The sequence below is a fragment of the Canis lupus genome, chromosome 10, assembly GCF_011100685.1.
Source record: "Canis lupus familiaris isolate Mischka breed German Shepherd chromosome 10, alternate assembly UU_Cfam_GSD_1.0, whole genome shotgun sequence".
Lineage (NCBI taxonomy): Eukaryota > Metazoa > Chordata > Mammalia > Carnivora > Canidae > Canis > Canis lupus.
In genome coordinates this window covers 30,320,766-30,339,913 of record NC_049231.1, presented here as the reverse complement: position 1 = coordinate 30,339,913, position 19,148 = coordinate 30,320,766, and the positions used below count along the sequence as shown (strand labels likewise).

General features: G+C 41.6%; 1 long non-coding RNA gene across 5 annotated transcripts in view; it reads right to left on the bottom strand.

The window, feature by feature from the left end:
- The window catches only part of LOC102153408, a 71,174-nt gene that overhangs the window by 15,917 nt on the left and 36,109 nt on the right, over window positions 1-19,148 (bottom strand). For 4 of the 5 annotated variants that reach the window (XR_005365638.1, XR_005365639.1, XR_005365642.1 and 1 more), the window contains 3 exons: window positions 15,220-15,280; window positions 4,076-4,226; window positions 2,994-3,078 (listed from right to left, as the gene is read on the bottom strand). This is a non-coding gene — a long non-coding RNA (uncharacterized LOC102153408). The remainder of the gene's footprint in view (window positions 1-2,993; window positions 3,079-4,075; window positions 4,227-15,219; window positions 15,281-19,148) is intronic. The other variant, XR_005365641.1, reaches the window with a different exon arrangement.

The following is a 19,148-nucleotide window of genomic DNA, read 5'->3' as shown; positions in this document are numbered from 1 at the left end:
TCAATAAACAGGTCAGAGGAGCATGACCAAATACGATGTATGTTGTCTGCAACACACAAAAAGGCCCACAAGTGCTGTGCTTCTTTCTTCATGGTGCATGATGAAAGGTACAGCAAGCAGGCTCTAATTGCAGTGGCATAATGCTGATAAGCATAGGGCTATTGGACCCCAGAAACCTCATCAATATGCTAGGTATCTGAAATTTAACAGGATTTATCCCCTATCTTCTAACATGGATATATCTTATTAAGACATTTGGGGTTCCTGTTAACTGTAACCAATTCGCATAATGTCATCAATGTAACAAACTAGGGTGATATTTGGTAGGTTATGAGAATTAGTCACAGTCCCTCTAGATTATAGTGACAAAGACCAAGAAAGCAGACACAGCCCTGGGTCAAAACAGTAAAGATATATTGCTTTATTATACACACAGGATGATTTTGATTTTGCTTACTAATTGGTTGGGACAAAAAAACATTTGCTAGTTGTGGCTACATGTGGCAGGAACTGTGTTGGGTTGATTCAGTAAAGATGGTAGCTACTTCCAGAACTATGGCTGGGAGTAGCAGCACCATTTGGTTAAATTTGTGATAACCAACTGTCATACTCTGTGATCTAAATGCCTTTTGTAGCAGCCAAACAGATGAGTTAAATGGAAATTGTGTAGGAACCATGATGCCTGCAATCTCTCAAATCCCTGCTGGAAGCACTGATTTCTGATTTATGTGTCTTATTCTGGGGATAGTTGTCAGTTCACATTAGTTACAAGGCCTTTCACTTGGTCTTGGCCCTCTCAACTATCATAGCCCTTACTGTGACAATTCTGTAAATATATTCCTACTATATATTCCAGGATTGGGGAGAAATGACAGGTGGGTGTTTGGGCCACTGGATCCATATAAGACATTCTAGATCCAAGATCCCATCTATTACCTAGTCTCTATGAGGCCCTACACTGAAAAGTGAACCATGGCAATATTTCAGGCCTCTGTATGTTAGAATCAGTTAGGACCCAGTATTTAATGACCATGGAAGACATAGCTACTATCCTTTTTTTCAGTGCATAACACCCTAATAAATGACTGCAGATCCCTTTGGAGAAGTCTTTGAGGAAGATTTACATTTATGCAAGTGGAGAAACACAACAGGATCCTTTTTTCAAGGAGGGCCAGTCTCACCCATGGCTGAGAGGTTGTGGATATGTGAATTGGTTTTGGTCTAGGGATTAAGAAAAAGCTGAAAATCCCCACTGCAGATCTCAAGTCATAATCCTACCCAATAGTCTTAGAATTTTCCCTGTATATATAAAGCAGCACCTTAGTAGATTATTTTGTGTGTAGTGATACTGATCAATTAATCACCTCCACAGATACCTGAGAGGTAAAACGTTTTTGTGACCACTCCATCCTTGTGTCTATCCTGTTCGTTACCTGTCTCTAATGGTGAAGAGCTGCCATATAGCTTATGCTGTGTGGAATCCCATTAACTCCACCAAGATCAGGATATCCAGTTCCCAAATCTCCAGCCCACAGGAGCTAGCCAACACAAAGTGCTGTAAGGATGCTTCGGCTTCTTTCACTAGTGAATGTGTTAATGGCTTGGAGAAGGGCTTGTCTCCAAGCTCTCCTGTGAGGATATGGTTAGGGGCAAGCTAAAGAGATGGCATGTAGTAGATCCATTCTTACATCCCCATTTCCTTGAGCCTTCAGACTCCCTTCTCTGAAACATTATCAAGGAAGTTCCAGTATTTAAATCTCATTAACTTAAACTCTTTGAGTCCAAGCTTCAGTGATCCAACTTAGTAGATCATGAATATCCAGGGTACATGGCTTAACCAACACATTCAATCCCAAATCCTAGAAAGATGGTCCCAAGTTCACAAATTAGGCCCATCAGAACTTAATATTCTCTCCACCTTATACTAATATCCTTATAATTCAGTCCCATGCCTGCTGTTCAGGCCTTGAAATTCTTATGGTGAATAATTTCTTTCTTGTAGGAACAATCTTCTGCTTCTCAATCCTTGCTCTGCTGGGTCCGGTAACAAGCCTAGAGACAAGGCAATGTGCTGATAGTGAGTTCTGGGATAATCAACTTCAGCTTCCAATGCAACTGCCCCTCAGATGGCAGGGTGGCTGATGGTGACTGCCCGGTGGGACTCAAAGGGGGTGCATAGGTAGAATTGTGTCATAAATAACGGAGGCTCAGAGGAATTTGAGAAATTCAGGATTTAAAGTTGTAGTCTCAGCCTCATCCATACCCACTGAAATGTCATCATCCCACATCTCAGGGTCACATACTTTTTCCCCACCAATCTTTTGTCTATGGTGTAGTGTTACACCAAATGTGCAATGATTAGTGCTACAAAGACATGTGGCTTGGTCCTCAGCATAGCTGCCTTATGACCGCAACCAAGGGGCTTCTTCAAACACAGCATGCAAGCTCCTAAGTGTCCACCATGTTCTCAGTTCAATGTTTACAGCTTGCAAATTCTCCTTTCCCCAAAGAATACTTCCTAGGGCCAAGAGGAGAGGCCATGTGAATTCACAATATTTATGACAATTATCACCACAGCAACAAAGTATCATAGGCACTGCATTTGCCCCCACTTACATGTCATCCATGCTACTGCTAATGAAAAATTAAATAATCATGATGCATGTCACCACTTACCATGGATAACCCATATCCTATCTCCCCCTTAGCAAGGAGGTTATCCCTACATTAGTCAAATATGAGCAACTCAATCTCAGAATCCAATATTGAAGGTCTCTGTTCTGGGACTTCATACAATACCATTTATTGTTTTAATCAGGATCCCAACAGGAGATAAATGGCAAGCTATAGCTAGACTAATTTGATACAAGCTTAATAAATGGACTACTTTACAAAGATGAGAGAAGAGTGCAGTACGGCCACATAGTATATTACCCCAGGTGGTGGCAACCCCTAAGTCTGGAGGGTGGATGGAAGGAAAAAGTTACTGGCACCTGGAAGGAGAAAGTCACATGGACAGGAGTTCCTTGACAGGAGCTTTGATCTTCAGCTGAAGAATGAAGTCTGCCTGCAGTGAACCTGTAGGAAGGGAGCAAGGAGAAAAATTAACCCAATATTATTCTATTCCCTCCTTCTGAACCCTGCTGGGATTTCCATTAGCCAAATGCCAAGTGGGAATGAGAGGGAAGAGAACACATTAATGTGTCCATACCCATCAAAATCCCAGAAGACAGAGTAAAGCTAAGGGGAATTGATGTAAAAAGACAAAGCAAAGGTATCTAACAGAGTAGGGGAAAAGCATTGTGTAAGTTTGCTCTAGTAGTATGATTCAGATAAGTAATAGATGCTTGGGATGGAGTGGGAAACTAAAATAAAATAAAAAATGTTTTTTATTAGATTACCGTTAGATTACAGATGGTTTTATTACCTTCATAAATCTATTTTTCAAATTGCAATGGGGTCTAAGCTCTTTAAGAACAGCCACCAAGACGGGCAGCCTGGGTCGCTCAGTGGTTTAGCACCGCCTTCGGCCCAAGGCGATCCTGGATGGATCGAGTCCCACATCGGGCTTCCTGCATGGAGCCTGCTTCTCCCTCTGCCTGTGTCTCTGCCTCTCTCTTTCTCTGTGTCTCTTAAGAATGAATGGATAAATAAAATCTCTTAAAAAAAGAATAGGCACCAAGTCTTTTAATAAAGCTCTTTCCCGGGATCCCTGGGTGGCGCAGCGGTTTGGCGCCTGCCTTTGGCCGAGGGCGTGATCCTGGAGACCCGGGATCGAATCCCACATCGGGCTCCCGGTGCATGGAACCTGCTTCTGTCTCTGCCTCTCTCTCTCTCTCTCTCTCATTCTGTGACTATCATAAATAAATAAAAAAAATTAAAAAATATATTAAAAAATAAAAAATAAATGAAAAAAAAAATAAAGCTCTTTCCCGGCAGCACCTACTATGATAATTTGGAAATAACAGGTACTTATTTAATTTTAGAAATAATAAAACATACAAAACATGCATTTAGAAACTGCAAAATATCTACTTTTCCAAGGCATACAGGAAAAAAAAAAAAAAAAACTTACTAAAATTGACAATATGCCGGGCCATGAAGCAAGCCTGACATCGTGTGATTAGCTGCCACTTCTTCCTCCCACGTTTCCTCCATTCTTTCCACGGCTAAGGAGCCTTCTCCCATTCTGATCATCATTGTGGGATACTTTCCCTTTAGTGAGACTTTGAAAAGAAGAAATAGCATATCTTTTTTTTTGTACATTTTTAAAATTATAGTTCGATTTGCCAACATATAGTATAACACTCAGTGCGCATCCCCTCAAGTGCCCCCCTCAGTACCCGTCACAGTCACCCCAACCCCCACCCACCTCCCCTTCCACTACCTCTTGTTCATTTCTCAGAATTAGGAGTCTATCTTTAATGCCAAAGCCTTTGTGCACTAAAAAATACTTGAAATTATATTTTTCTTCTTATCACTTTCAACAATGAAACCATGATTACTCCCCTATATAATGAAGACAGGAGCAAACATCTCTCTCCATGAATGTTTCTCTGCCAACTTTCTTGTATGGCTTATAGAATTTGCTTATAAAATAGTCCTGGAGTATTATTATTAAATATTTCATTTATTTTTAAACTCTCTTTATATTTACATTTTGTGAATACATTTGAGCTCTCTTTTGTGACTGTATATATATATATTAAAGATGTTATTAATTTTTAATTAATATAATTCGTATTAATATATAATATGAATATTAATATAGCAATAATTGATGTTAATTTATATATTAATATATTAATGAATTTATTTATTCATGAGAGACATAGAGAGAGAGGCAGAGACATAGGCAGAGGAAGAAGCAGGCTCCCTGCAGGGAGCCCAATGAGAGACTCTATCCCAGGACCCCAGGTCAGGGCCTGAGCCAAAGGCAGATACTCAAATACTGAGCCACACAGGTGCCCGACTTTTGTGAGTATATTAACTAAAGTCACTAAGAGTCATTTTGATTTGTAAATAGTTTTAATCTCACAGAACCTTGTCAGGAGAGAGGCTGAACCTGATAGTTGCTGAAAATCCTGTAGAACCACTGTCTGGTTGATGGGGATGAGAAGAAAGAAAAGCAAAGTTTCTACACATGTCCAGTCAGAATGGTACCCTGCCCTTAAGTATATCTTCTATTTTTTTCCACATCAGGCAACAAAACTACCAACAGTGAGGTGATATGATAAGGGGCATGAGCTTTGGAATCAGACCCTCCTGGATCCAAATCCAGCTGTAATATGACTAGCTATGTGAATCACTTAAACAATATCCTCAAGCTTCAATTTCTCCATCTATAAAATGGTGACATTTTATACCTGCCTCAGAGGGTGCTTGTGAAGATAAAGTAGATAATGCACAGAAAACACTTCTTGCAATGCTTACCACATAATAAATCTTTAATAAATGTTTTTCTTCTCATTAATTGTGGTTGTGCACTAGGTACAACAACCCTCTGCTCGTTAGAATAAGAACCTACAGGGGTGCTTGGGTGGCTCAGTCAGTTGAGCATCTGCCTTTGGCTCACATAATAATCTCAGGGTCCTGGGATCAAGCCCCATGTCCAGCTCCCTGCTCAGCAGGGAGCCTGCTTCTCCTCCTGCCTCTTCCCATGCCTCCTGCTGGTGCTCTCTCTATCTCAGATAAATAAATAAAATCTTTAAAAACAGGAAAAGAACCTACCCAGAAGATCTGCGTAATACAGTGATAATGGAGAGAATGTAAGGCCCAGAAGGGCAGGTGCTTGTCTTTCTGATTTGCTGAAATTTCCTAAGCCTGTAGAATGGTGTCTGGCATATGGTTAGTACTGAGTAACTATCTATGGGGTAAATAAAAAGAACTCCTTTAGGATACAAACTCCTTTAGGATACAAACTCCTAACTCCTTTAGGATTAGATACAACTCTGCTTGAATCCTGGCTCAACCATTTCTTTGCTTGTAACTTTGGGCAAGTCATGTAACTTCTCTATCCCTTAGTTTTTTCAGCTATAAATACGAGAAAAATATAATCATTTCTAATTAGCAGAACTGGTCACACACAATAACACATGTTAAAATCCTTCATAAATTCTATATCAAGATTTGAATGTTCGTGTGACTGTTGTTGTGGTCACACAGAAATATCAAAAGTTCTTCAAAAAAAGTGATTATTCTCCTTGCTTTTGGCCCAACTCTCTCATCCTCTGCATAAGCAGTCTGGTACCAAAATGCTGAGAACACTCAGAATCCCATCCTGATCTCCTGCATCCCACCCCATCTAAACTAGTTTGTCAACTCTTGGCTTCGAGACACTATCCTGATCTCCGATTCTGGAATGCTGGATTTGGGGGTTTGAATTAGTGTGCCTGATGTTTTTAATTTATGATGCCCCAAAAAGACTGATTTTGTATGACTCTCTGGTTCTCAGTACCATTGGTTGAGTCAATTAGGAACTTCTCACTCTTATTTCTGGCCTGTGAAACAAGTACCCATTTCTAACCTCCTGAGCCCACCACAACCCATCACTCCCACATTCATGAGTGAGAGTAGATCAAAAGAGTGGGGCCAGTTAGCTCATGTTCCTAAAATGCAGACTTATGTGAAACTAAAAGTTTTCTATTTGGATAAAAAGGATTTTGGGCAAAGGAAGAATATGAGAACCTCTAGGAATTTTTTTTTAAAGTGAATAATTACTCAATACAGCAGACAACAAAATAGGACACAGACAAGTGGTTGGTAGAATGTGCTGGAAGGAAAAACGCTAACTCTCTGTGCATGTTGTAATGGGCAGAATTAGTGGCTGGCTCCCAAAGGAGAGTCAGGTCATCCCAGAACATTCAACAGAGATGTCTGCACCAATGAAGACATCTGCTCAAAGGCACCACAGTGGGAGTGTGAAAGAAGAGAAGGTTAGAACGAATTAAAATTGAAAGTCCTGAGAAAAATTAGTACATTATTGAATATCTTATTAAATGCTGTTGGAACGCCTACTCCCATAGGCTGCATGCAGGTATTGCATATCTTGTACTCAGCTCAAGGCACAACCTAACAGTAAAGATCCAGCAGAGCTCATTCTGTCCACAAATGCTATTGTGTTCTCAGTGTGTACCCAGCTCTGTACTAAGTCCGCTAACCATCTTCTGGTAATGATTTCTGTCCTAAAATCAAAACAATATGGAAAATGATAGGAATAAAATGTAGAGATGATCACAAGAGACATGGTACATAGCAAATGTGTGATCAAAACTGCCATAGTACTTAGTGCATTGAATCTTTAACAAATATTTCCTTAGCACCTGTTGTGTGCACTGAAGACACAGAGGTGAAAAAGATACCCAACCACCTTTATGGAGCTGATATTCAAGGGTACTGAGGTAGATAATACACAGATAATGGTAAGTACAGGATGAGAGAAGGGAGAGTATAGGAGCTCACTAGAGGTAGCCAGGGGAGACATCTGCCAAGGTCTTATTTGAGCAGAAACCTACATGAAGTGACTGAGCCATGTAACAGTCTGAAAGAAGAGTGTCTGATAGAGGGAATACAGAAGCACAGACTAAAAGCCAGCTAAGCACGGCGTGTATAACCCACAGTGTGGAGCAAGTATAGCTAGAGCAGAATATGCTAGGGAAGTGAGGTGGATGATGAGTTCAGGGAGGAAGCCAGGGACCTAACTGTAGAGTCTGAATAAGTTATGGTAAGAAACTTGGGGATAAAAAAAGAAAGAAAGAAAGAAAGAAAGAAAGAAAGAAAGAAAGAAAGAAAGAAAGAAAGAAAGAAAGAAACTTGGGGATTTGGAGAAAAGGACTCAGATGAGCATGTTTGCTTATGACTGGATATTACTTGGCAGTTTCTCTGTGGTCTCCGTATTTGACTAAAGGCCAATAGTTAAAAACAATAGGATCAAAGTGTGTTCACCTTCTAGAAGCTGCCACATTTCCCCTCAGGGGTATTATTAAAAGATAGAAGACCTGATCCTTCAACTCCTACCTCCATTGTCCCAACCAACCCATGGAAGAGAAAATTAACATTTGAAGAAATTGTTGGCCTCATCAAGAGCGCAGTTGCATTTTTCCTGTCCTCAGTGTGAGATAGGACCACTCCTATTCGAAGGACAGTGAGAGGATTTCTAAAGAAAACCCCATTGTAATGCAGGTTTTCTCCCAGGAAGGAAATTGATATCTAACTCTCCAGCTGGAACATTATTTGAGCTGCAGGTATCATATCCTCATCTCAATCTGCCACTAGAACATAGACGGAGGAAAATTCTGGAAGAGACAAGAGACTCCAGAATTTCTATATATGGAGAGTAACCAATTCTCACCAGAAGATTTCCAAAAGGGAAGTGGTGACTTGATTAATAGTGAAAGATGAGTGGGAGAGTCAGGGAGTGAAAGAGACTCAAAAGATGTGTGTCTGCCATTGCGGATATTCTCACTAACTCATCCCTATGAGAACTGTTAGTTGTCACAGACACCTGTAAGCAACCCCATTTAGTGATGAAAAGGCAGAAAACTTGGACATCTTCTATAAGAGTGGAAACCTTCATGCAGTTTCTTCATATTGAGAAGGAACATATTGTTTCCTGGGTAGGGTGGAAGAGAATAGAACTTGTTTGAAATTTTCCTACAGAACAAGTTGTTAGGCTCTCCCACCCCCCTCATATTTGTGAGGTTTATCAAGTATCCTTTAGGAGTCAACCTTCAGGATGACTGGTGTGCATTATAGGGCTGTCAAAACCACAGAACAAAGAATAACAATCAGAGGACTCACATTACTCGACTTCAAGACTTACTATAAAACTATAGTAATCAAGATAGTGTGGTATTGGGAAAAGAATAGACCAATGAAACAGAATAAAGAATCCAGAAATAGACCCATACAATTAGAGTCAACTGATTTTTGACAAAGGAGCAAAGGCAATACAATGGAGAAAGGGTAGTCTTTTCAACAAATGGTACTGGAACAATTGGACATCCACATTAAAAAAAAAAAAAAAGATCTAGACACAGACTTTCATAAAAATTCACCAAAACGATTACAGACCTAAATGTAAAATGTGAAACCATAAAATTCTAGAAGGTAACATAAAAGAAAATCCAGGGGATTTGATTTGGTAATGAGTTTCTAGCTACAACACCAAAAGCAAATCCATGAAAGAAAAACTCGACAAGCTGGCCTAATAAAAATTAGAAGCTTCTGAGATATACTGTTAAAAGACTGCAAAGGCAAGACATAGACTAAGAAAAAACATTTACAAAATACATATCTGAGACAGGATTTGTATCAAAAATTACAAAAAACTCAACAATAGAAAACAAGCAACCAGATTAAAAAATGGGCAAAAGATCTGAACAGATATCTCATTAAAGAGATATATAAATGGCAACTGAGCATATGAAAAGATGCTCAATGTCATGAATCATTAGAAAATTGCAAATTAAAACCACAGTGAGATACCTCTGACATACCTATTAGAATGGCTAAAATTCAAAACACTAACAACACCAAACGCTAACAAGGATATAGAACAACAGAAACTCACATTCATTGCTAGTGGGAATGCAAAATGGAAGAGCTACTTTGGAAGATAGTTTGGTGGTTTCTCACAAAGTTAAACATAGACAATTCACCAATTGTATTCCTAGGTATTTAGCCAAAGGAGTTGAAAACTTACGTCCACATAGAAACCTGCATACAAACGTTTCTATCAGCTTTATTCGTAATTGTCAAAAACTAGAAACAACCACAATGTTCTTTAGTAGATGAATGGCCATACAAACCACATTCTATCTATACAATGTTATATTATTCAGCAATAAAAAGAAATGAGCTATCAAGTCACAAAACTATAGGAAGGAGCCTTAAGTGCACACTGCTAAATGAAAGAAGCCAATATAAAAAGGCTATGTACAGTATTATCTCACTTGTATGGCATTCTGAAAAAAGAAAAACTATAGCAACAGGAAAAAGATCACTGGTTGCCAGGGATTTGGGGGAGGAGAGGAGACATGAGTAAGTAGAACATTGGAATGTTTGGGGGCAGCAGAACTATTCTGCAGTGGATGCATGACACTTTACCTCTGTCAAACCCATAGACTAATTCAACACAAAGAGTTAACCTTAATGCAGATTATGGACTTTAGTTAATAGCAATATATCCATATTATTTTATTAATTTTAACAAATTTTTCCCACGAATGATAGGGGAGACTGTGTGGAGTGAGGGTATATATAGGAACCCCTAGTATCATATGCTCAGTTTTCCTGCAAACCTAAAGCTCTTGTAGAAAATAAAGTGTATTGATAAAAGTGCATACCCCCCACCCCCAGAGCCCTGAGCTGTAAGCACAGTGAACAGGCCAGAACAGTGGATGGATGATTGAGGTATACAGGACTGTGGTCAGAAATTCATCAGCATGTATGGGGGGATTGCATGGGTCCCAATAAGAAGCTGGCTTCAAAAGTGCATCTGGCTGATTGTGAGAAGTGGATTAGAGATGGGCCAGAGATGATGGGGAGAGATCATGAGGGGTTTCAAGAGAGACATGGTGATTCTCAGGCTAGCATGATGGCAATGGATATAGAGGAGAATGGAAAGAATAAAGATCTTTGGGATCCCTGGGTGGCGCAGCGGTTTGGCGCCTGCCTTTGGCCCAGGGCACGATCCTGGAGACCCGGGATCAAATCCCACGTCAGGCTCCCGGTGCATGGAGGCTGCTTCTCCCTCTGCCTGTGTCTCTGCCTCTCTCTCTCTCTCTCTCTCTCTCTCTCTCTGTGTGTGTGTGTGTGACTATCATAAATAAATAAAAATTAAAAAAAAAAGATCTTTAGGAGGTGGAATTAATGGGATTAGTGATGGTACAGCAGGAGAGAGGGGGAAGATCTGGGATTGTTTTTGGCCTTTTTGACTGAGCAACTGGATGGGGATCTATGCTGTTAACTGAGATAGGGGAGCCTGGGGATAAGCTGGTTTGAGAGGAAGACCATTAGAGCCCTTGGGATCAGTTGAGACCAATGTGCTTATAAGGCTTCCAGAAAGAGATATTGGATGGGTAGATAGGTAGGTCAGAAGCCCAGCTAAGGAACTGGGCTGAGATACAAATGCCCTGAGGACTTTAACATATGAGCACATCTTGGAAACACAGGCTTCTAGGTCCTAAGCTCATGCTAATGGCAGCTAACCTTTCTGAGCTCTTAGTATATACCAAACATTACGAAGAACGGTCTAGACTAATTGCCTTATTCAATCTTTAATCCAATCCTAAGAGGTAGATGTTATTAGTATCACCACTAAAAAGAATTTTAAGGGATCCCTGGGTGGCGCAGCGGTTTGGCGCCTGCCTTTGGTCCAGGGCGCGATCCTGGAGACCCGGGATCGAATCCCACGTCGGGCTCCCTGCATGGAGCCTGCTTCTCCCTCTGCCTGTGTCTCTGCCTCTCTCTCTCTCTCTGTGTGACTATCATAAATAAATAAATAAATAAATAAATAATAAATAAAAATTAAAAAAAATAAAAAAAATAAAAAGAATTTAAAAAAACCCAAAAACCTCAAGCTCTAAAAAAACCAAAAGATCCTGCAAGAAAACCCCAAGAAATAAAAAGACTAAAGCTCCAAAAGTTTAAATGACATGTCCTATATCACACTCCTGGTAAGTGGCAAAACAACTCAAAACCTAGTCCAAGAGCTCCAATCTTCATTCATTCATTCATTCATTCATTCATTCATTCTTAAGATTCTATTTATTTGAGAGAGAGAGTGTGTGTGTGTGCACAAGATGGGGGAGGGGCAGAGAGAGAAGCAGACTCCCTGCTGATTAGGGAGCCAGATGTGGAGCTTCATCCCAGGACCCTAGGATCAGGACCTGAGACAAAGGCAGATGCTTAACTGACTGAGCCACCCAGGTGCCCAGTCTTCATACTTTTAAACCCAATATTTTCAAGTGTTGATATTTTGAATATTCAAATATGTCTTTAAGTTTAACTCAACCAGCTTCACTGGGTTCATATACCGTCTAACCTTCCAGAGGTCTCAGCCTCTGTTAAGATCTTCCTCAGGGAGAAGATAAAGGAACTGATACTCCTTTATTACTCCAATCTCTGCATGTTTCTTTAATTTCTGTATTGTGGTACAAACTGGGAAATGGGATCACATAATTTCCAAGTTTCATTAGTCAAATTAATATTTGTACTGCAAGCAACCTGAAATTTTGGCAGCTCCAATTAAAAAAAGTTTAGAGAAATTAGGGACAAAGATTGCTGTTGGAGAAGAAAGTAAATAGACTGCTTCATTTGGAAAAAGAAAAACAACTTTCAATTTACAAAATAATATGTTTTGGACTTTTTTTTTAAGGTTTTCCTGGAATGGGATGAAAATCAGCCCAGAGATAATAAGTGAAAATCCAGAGACTCGGAGGCCCTAGACCTATTGGCGAGTCACTTCTCTGCTCTAGAACTCAGTTTCCCCATGTGTCAGGAATTACAAGAGCTATTGCCCTGGTTATGTCAGAGTTGTGACAAGCTGCAGGTGAGGTGATGGATGTGGAGGCTCTATGAAGTGTAAAAAGTGCTAGACAAATACAAAAGTTAATTTGAATAATGATTATGCTTCATATAGAGGCAAGCCACAATTATTCAAGACTGCATATCCCAGCCCAGGAGTGAAGGGGAAATGGATATTAGTGATTGCCAGGATGGAGATCCTCACTTGACAGGTAAGGAAAGTGGGGCAAGACAGGGTAGAGGGCTCACCCAAGGTCAGTGACAGAGCTGAGATTAACATTGACATTTCTCCCTCTGGTCTGTTGATTTCTCTCTTTTTCCTTTAGCAAAGAGACTTCTGGACCATTTTTTGGGTCATTGCTATCTCTCGCCAGAAAAGGATCCAGAACAATCAAAAGAGAATAGTCTGACTGTCAGTTTGGGTCTCAGTAAGATAAATGGCTTCAGGAAGAAAAATATGCTAACCTGAAGCTTAAAGAGGATTAGTGGTTCCACGTTTCTGAGAGTACAGGCAAAACCACCAAAGCAGCTCCTATTCGCCAGCTGCTCAATACACATCTGGACCTGGGCTACTCACACAGTAACTCTGAAGGGCAATCTTTACTGCCTCTCTGTTGTCTTGTCTCTGAACTTTGCTCCCAATGTTTCCCCTGTCCCAATGATCCCCTGCCTGTTCAAATTGCACTCTTTTGGTAAGGATCCCATGAGATTTCCCCTCTGGCAGGTCTTCCTGGCCACTTAGTCCACACTGGATTCTCTTCCCCCTTTGAGTCCCTCTGGCACTTATTTCTATACCATCCATGTGGCTCCAACAGGGCTCAGCCTTCTGGTGTCTCTTGTTTTTTTCATTTGCTGTGCAAATCTTTAGGAATGTTTATCCTATCTTGTCAGCCACATCAAAAGCTCCTCAAGGGCAATGTCAATGGCTATTTCTCTTGGATCCTCCACAGTGTCTAATACATGGCCAATGAATCACCAAAAGTTACATTTTGACATGGATTTTTTTTAAATGAATAAAATAAGAACCAGAGGAGGAAGCTACTAAAGGGTAACCTTCAGTTAAATGGAAGGATAACTTCCTGCACTGACAGATTTTATTTTTTAATAATGGAAAGAACACCCTTGAGATGTAAGTGTTTAGCCATCATTGGAGGTGCTTGAACCTAGAATGGCTCAGAAATATTTTAGGTGGAATTCCAGCTTCAGGGAGGTGGTGGAATGAGGAAGTGGTGGAGTGAATCTTCAAGGCCCCTTCTAGCTCAAAGAGTCTATGATCCTGTACCTGAATGCATGAGGGAGCGAATGAATGAATTTGCAGATGTCAATCATTTACACCTAGGCTCTCCCCCAGAGTGATGGAGACATGGTGTTCTGCATAACTTGGTCTTTTATCTGAAAAACACTGAAGTGAAGTAAGTGGAGAGCAGATCTTATTTCCTCTATTTTCCAGATGAGGAAACAGACTTATTGAAGTAAAAATAATTTGCCTGAAGTCAGAAGTTGGTTGCACACCAGAGCCAGCATTCACGTTCCCATGCCAGTTCAATTTTTGCTTCAAAGGCTCAGACAGCTCACCACAGCCCCCACATCTGCTCTCCTCCTTTGAAACATAGAGGGGAAGCTGGAAGAAATCCTAGAGAAATCTCAGCTTCTCCTTGTTTTGCACCCTCAGCCACAAAGCCATTTGGGTTGTGCCTTGAGTATTTCTCAGCTTGGTCCCCTTCCCTCCATAAATACTGTACCACCTTCACGTTCTTCTATGTGAAGGAAGGCTGTGGAATTGGGTAGGCTGGATTCACTTCCTTTGGCCATGTCACTTAACCCCTCTCACTGGCAAGATGAGAGCCATAATTAGAGCCCATCTCATAAGGCTGCAGTAGGGATGAAATGAACAAATAGTGGGTAGAAAGAGCCTAGAGCAATGCCTGGCACATAATACACATTCAATGCATGTCCAATTGTGCCAATGTATTAGTGGCTGGGGATGCTTTTTCCTGACCTTGGGTAAGTTGTGTAACAACCCGGAGGCTCCCTTTCTACATCTGTAAAACAGGGGCAATGCTAATAGTGACCCCCACCTTCCAAAGACTTTTGTGAGAAATAGACATGTTAATGTGTATGCAGAGCATTTTGAAATTGTTTGGCAAGTAGCAGGTACTCTGAAATTGTCACTGTCATTGCCTTTTCTGGCGAGTGATGACTCTGCACACAGAGCCTCTTCTGTATGCTTCATGGTATGTGTTCTGCCCTTGGGAATTACCTTTACCTTTACAGACAAATCACCCCATGTAGACCTCAACATCTATCATTTCCTGACCACAATTTTTCTTCCATAATAACAGCCCCTTTCGTGCTAGAAACTTCCATACTCTCTGCTCTTTCCTTTACCAGACATGATGGTGTTAATCATGTTTGTACGACACCTCAAGATAATGCATGAACACTCCAAACATGTCAGAACTACTAATGAACAAGTAGAATCTGACCAAAAGTGATTCACCTGGGAGGAGGCAACAGAGTGCTGGTCTCTGTCAGAAATAGAGATGTGGGAGTATGTGGGAAAGCCAGAGGTTAGGGAGCAGATGGCTCCATGTTGTGATGGCCTTGGGGATTTTTTACCAAGGGATACCAGCCACTGCATCTTTGTACCCTATTGTGCAGCTTGGCACCGGCCTCATGAAAAGTGCTCACCGAAAGTTGGTCTATTATACACCTAGAGGAAAGCTTCTCCATCTGCAGATCTGGCCAGAAGCTGTAACACAGAAAGAATAAGTTACATGTTACAGATGATGTCCCAAGAGTTGTTCAGTCCCTTTCCATTCTTCAAGGGCCAATTCAAAGGCTAGCCCTTCCACAAAGACTTCTTGATTTACCCCAAACTGAAATACAAATTAATTGAGTTGAATGCAAGACATCACTAAATTAAGTCTCCATACAACTATCATGTCATTCCTGCAGAACTTCAAGAATCCTTGAGGGCAGGGTCCATGTCTGCACTCAGGAAGTATGAGGGCAAACCCTTTACATGAATAAGTAGATGAGAAGTGGCATGATGAGAACCAGAACCCGAGGTCCCATCTCTTTCTAGGACACCATGCTGCCTCCCACTGAAATGAACTCTCCTGATCACCCCCTTAAAGCCCAGGGCTGGGTGGAACTGCTTCCTGAGGGTGTGTGTCTGAAAAAGCCATCTATGCTAATATGCTCTTTAGCTAATGGGTTACTCCAGACAGGTGATAATGCTTCTGTGACAACCAAAAGTAGAGGAAATTTTGGGGGAGGGAATGGGAAGAAGGGCCCTGACCCCATAATTCAGTGGGCCTTTCCCATGGCTCAGCTTTAACACAGGCAGAATTTAGATGTATGGTAAGTACCTATGGAGAATGGAGAGGCGTAGCTATAATGGGATAAATTAACGGGTCCCTGCAAGAGAAAATGTCCATTGTAATGACCTTGGCCAGCTCTCAGCTAGGAAGATCCTGAATGCAAATGCACTAAAAATAAGGAAATGGGCCTCCTCCTCTGTGCATTTACATAAACTTCCAACAGCTACTCTGCCTATGCACCAGTACTTCCATCTTCCACGTTCTTCCTCCTCCTTATCATCTTCCCCTCCACAGATCTCCAAAGACAGGATGAAGTGCAGGTCCTAATTTCAGGCCCTAAACTCTTTCATGGCCCACCCTGAAGCACTCCAGTCCCAAGCTAGTGTCACTTGACCCACACCTGCAGACTGAGTTGTTTTTGTGCCTGCACAGGCCATCACTGACCCACTCCCTAGGAAGGAGAGGTGTGGTTGCAGGAATCTCTAGTTTAATCACAACCTAAGCTGCCTTGTTGCTTTTCTTGCTAACCTGTATCTCAGTCCTGGAAACCAAGTCCCTGCTTGCTTCCTGGGTCCCAAGACCCACCTAGTGCCTGTTACCTGGGGACTGAGCTTTGTCGGGATGAATGTCATGTTCCAGCCCTTCTTCTTCTTCTCCTTCTTCTTCTTCTTCTTCTTCTTCTTCTTCTTCTTCTTCTTCTTCTTCTTCTTCTTCTTCTTCTTCTTCTTCTTCTTCTTCTTCTTCTTCTTCTTCTTCCTCTTCGTCTTCTTCTTCTTCTTCTTCCTCTTCTTCCTCTTCTTCCTCTTCATCTATCTTCTTCTTCTTCTTGTAAGATTTATTTATTCATTGAAGGGGTGTTTTTGGAAGAGGGAGAGAGAGAGAATTTCAAGCAACTCCTAGCTGAGCACAGAGCCCGATGTGGGGCTTGGTCCCATGACCTGTACTGAAGCCAACAATAGGACGCTTAACCAACTGAACCACCCTGGTACCCCTGTTCCAGCTCTTCTAAGACATCCTGATTGTAGACTGCCATTGGACTTAAAGCACTATCTCCACCCCTCCCCTTGCTTGAAACCTATCAGTAGGCGTCCTACTTGTCTTGGACACTAAAATACTACACAAGAAGTTCAAGGTCCTGCAAGAACTGGCCCCTCTCACCACATCTTATACCACATCCTTCAGTGTCCAGCTGCTCTAATCTTCTTTCAGTTACTGTAGAGCATGCCCATCATAGGGCTTTTGTATGTCATCATCCCTCTGATGGAGCCTTACCTTGGAAATACCAACCTGGTAGGGTGGGGAGATGTTTTAAAGTCTAAGAACGTAAGACCAAGAGCTTACAAAAGGTGACTTATTTTATGTACTTTCTGCCCAGTACCAACATGTATCTGGGGTGTGGAGGGTGTAGAAGGAACAGTTTAGGAAATAGGGGCAGAGTAATGGACCCTATTAGACCCCTGAGAAGACACCTGGGATAGGAGATGGAGAGGTCCCTGGGATCTGATTGTCCTACTGAAGTCCTACCATCGACCCCACCTCTGTTTGGGGGTGAGGTGATATACAAGGAGTGCCCTCCTTTTGGCTTTTGATATATGGGAGCCTAAGGGTAGTTGATTCCAGACACAGCAAGTGGAGGCGCAAGCTGCCTTCTCTGCCCTGTCTTGCAATTACTTTAGTCAAGCTCTTGGCTTATGGGAGATTTATGAAGCTTTCTTTCTGTCTATCCCATTTTAAAGGTACTATGAAGAGAAGAGAAAGCTTTGAGCTGTAATGGAATGAGATTTGTTTTTTGAGGTTTGTTTGTTTTTTTTTTCTCCCCTTTCTATCTGACCTAATGGAATTTAGAAGGAAGTTATTGCTTGGTAAAGCAGAAGATGAAAAGTATGAGATGTCCTTACTAGAAGGATCCATCAAGCCCCTTGTACAGAAGCCCATAGAAGGAAAGTTGCCTGCCCAGCAACAGCATGTTGGTGGCAGGACCAGATCTAGAATCAGGCTAGATATTCTTTTTTTTAAGATTTTATTTATTTATTAATGAGAGACACAGAGAAAGAGAGAGAGAGAGAGAGAGAGAGGCAGAGACATAGGCAGAGGGAGGAGCAAGCTCCACGCAGGGAGCCCGACATGGGACTCGATCCCGGGTCTCCAGGATCACACCCTGGGCCGAAGGCAGCTAAACTGCTGAGCCACCCAGACTGCCCCAGGCTAGATATTCTTGATCAGAGAGCCCTTGCTGGCAGTGGGAAGACTCCTAAAAGTGGGAAGTGATACTTTGCATCTATGGGTCCCTGAGCAGGAACAGTTATGATTTTGCTCAGATTTCCGAAGAGATCTATAAACCAACCCAGGTAAAAACCCAGCAGTATCCTTAACTTAGCATAAGAGAGTTTATAAAATATAATCAAGACACCAAAGCTTGTCCTTAAGAAACAATCAGAGAAAAACACCAGACAGCCAACGGTTTGGTGTTAAAATGTGTTGCATGTACTATTAACAAGCTTAAAAAGGAAGAAAAGAAGGTGCTGTATGGTCATTAAGAGAAATAATGACTAATACTGATAGAGAGCTTCCCTGTGCCAGGTACCACTTTTTGTCTTTATATTTACTGACTAAGACTAAATTAAACCTCACAGCAATTCTGTGAGGTATATGCCATTATCACCCCTTGTTTTACAGATGAGAAAACAGGAGTGAAGTCATTTGCCTAAGATCAACAGCCAGTAAGAGGATTGAAATCCTCCTATGAAATTGCCACTATCTGGACATACAGGACTTCATGCAGAGCACAAGGCATGGAGGTACACGTATCACCCAGCCCCTGCCTCTGAGGATGCATAGTCTATTGGAGGAGGTGGGAGCACAAGCACTGATCATGTTTACAGGGATACAAGCTATTAGCAACTTCTAAAGATGGGCAGACTAGGGGAGAGGTGGACACAAACAGAAGCCCACTGGGAGGCGTGAGTTTAACTCTGTTATGCAGGACAACCTGGCTGTGTCTGTGGGTTCAGTCTGGGCAGCCAGATGAGCCCTAATTTCAGAAGCAGATCATATCCAGCCAGTGGGTGAGGTGGACCAGGTAGCAAGACCAGCCAATGACCCAACACCTGGGAACTGGCTGCTCTGTTCTCATCCCAGAACACCTGTCTCTACAGGCAGCAAGACTCTCAGACTAGACCAAAGACTGGCAGTTGGGGTCATCCGTTTCCAACCAAATGGTCTGGGATTTGGTACAGATGGAGGTTGAGTAATGAAAAGCAATTTTCCGGGCTTAGAATGAAGCAAGAAAGCCAA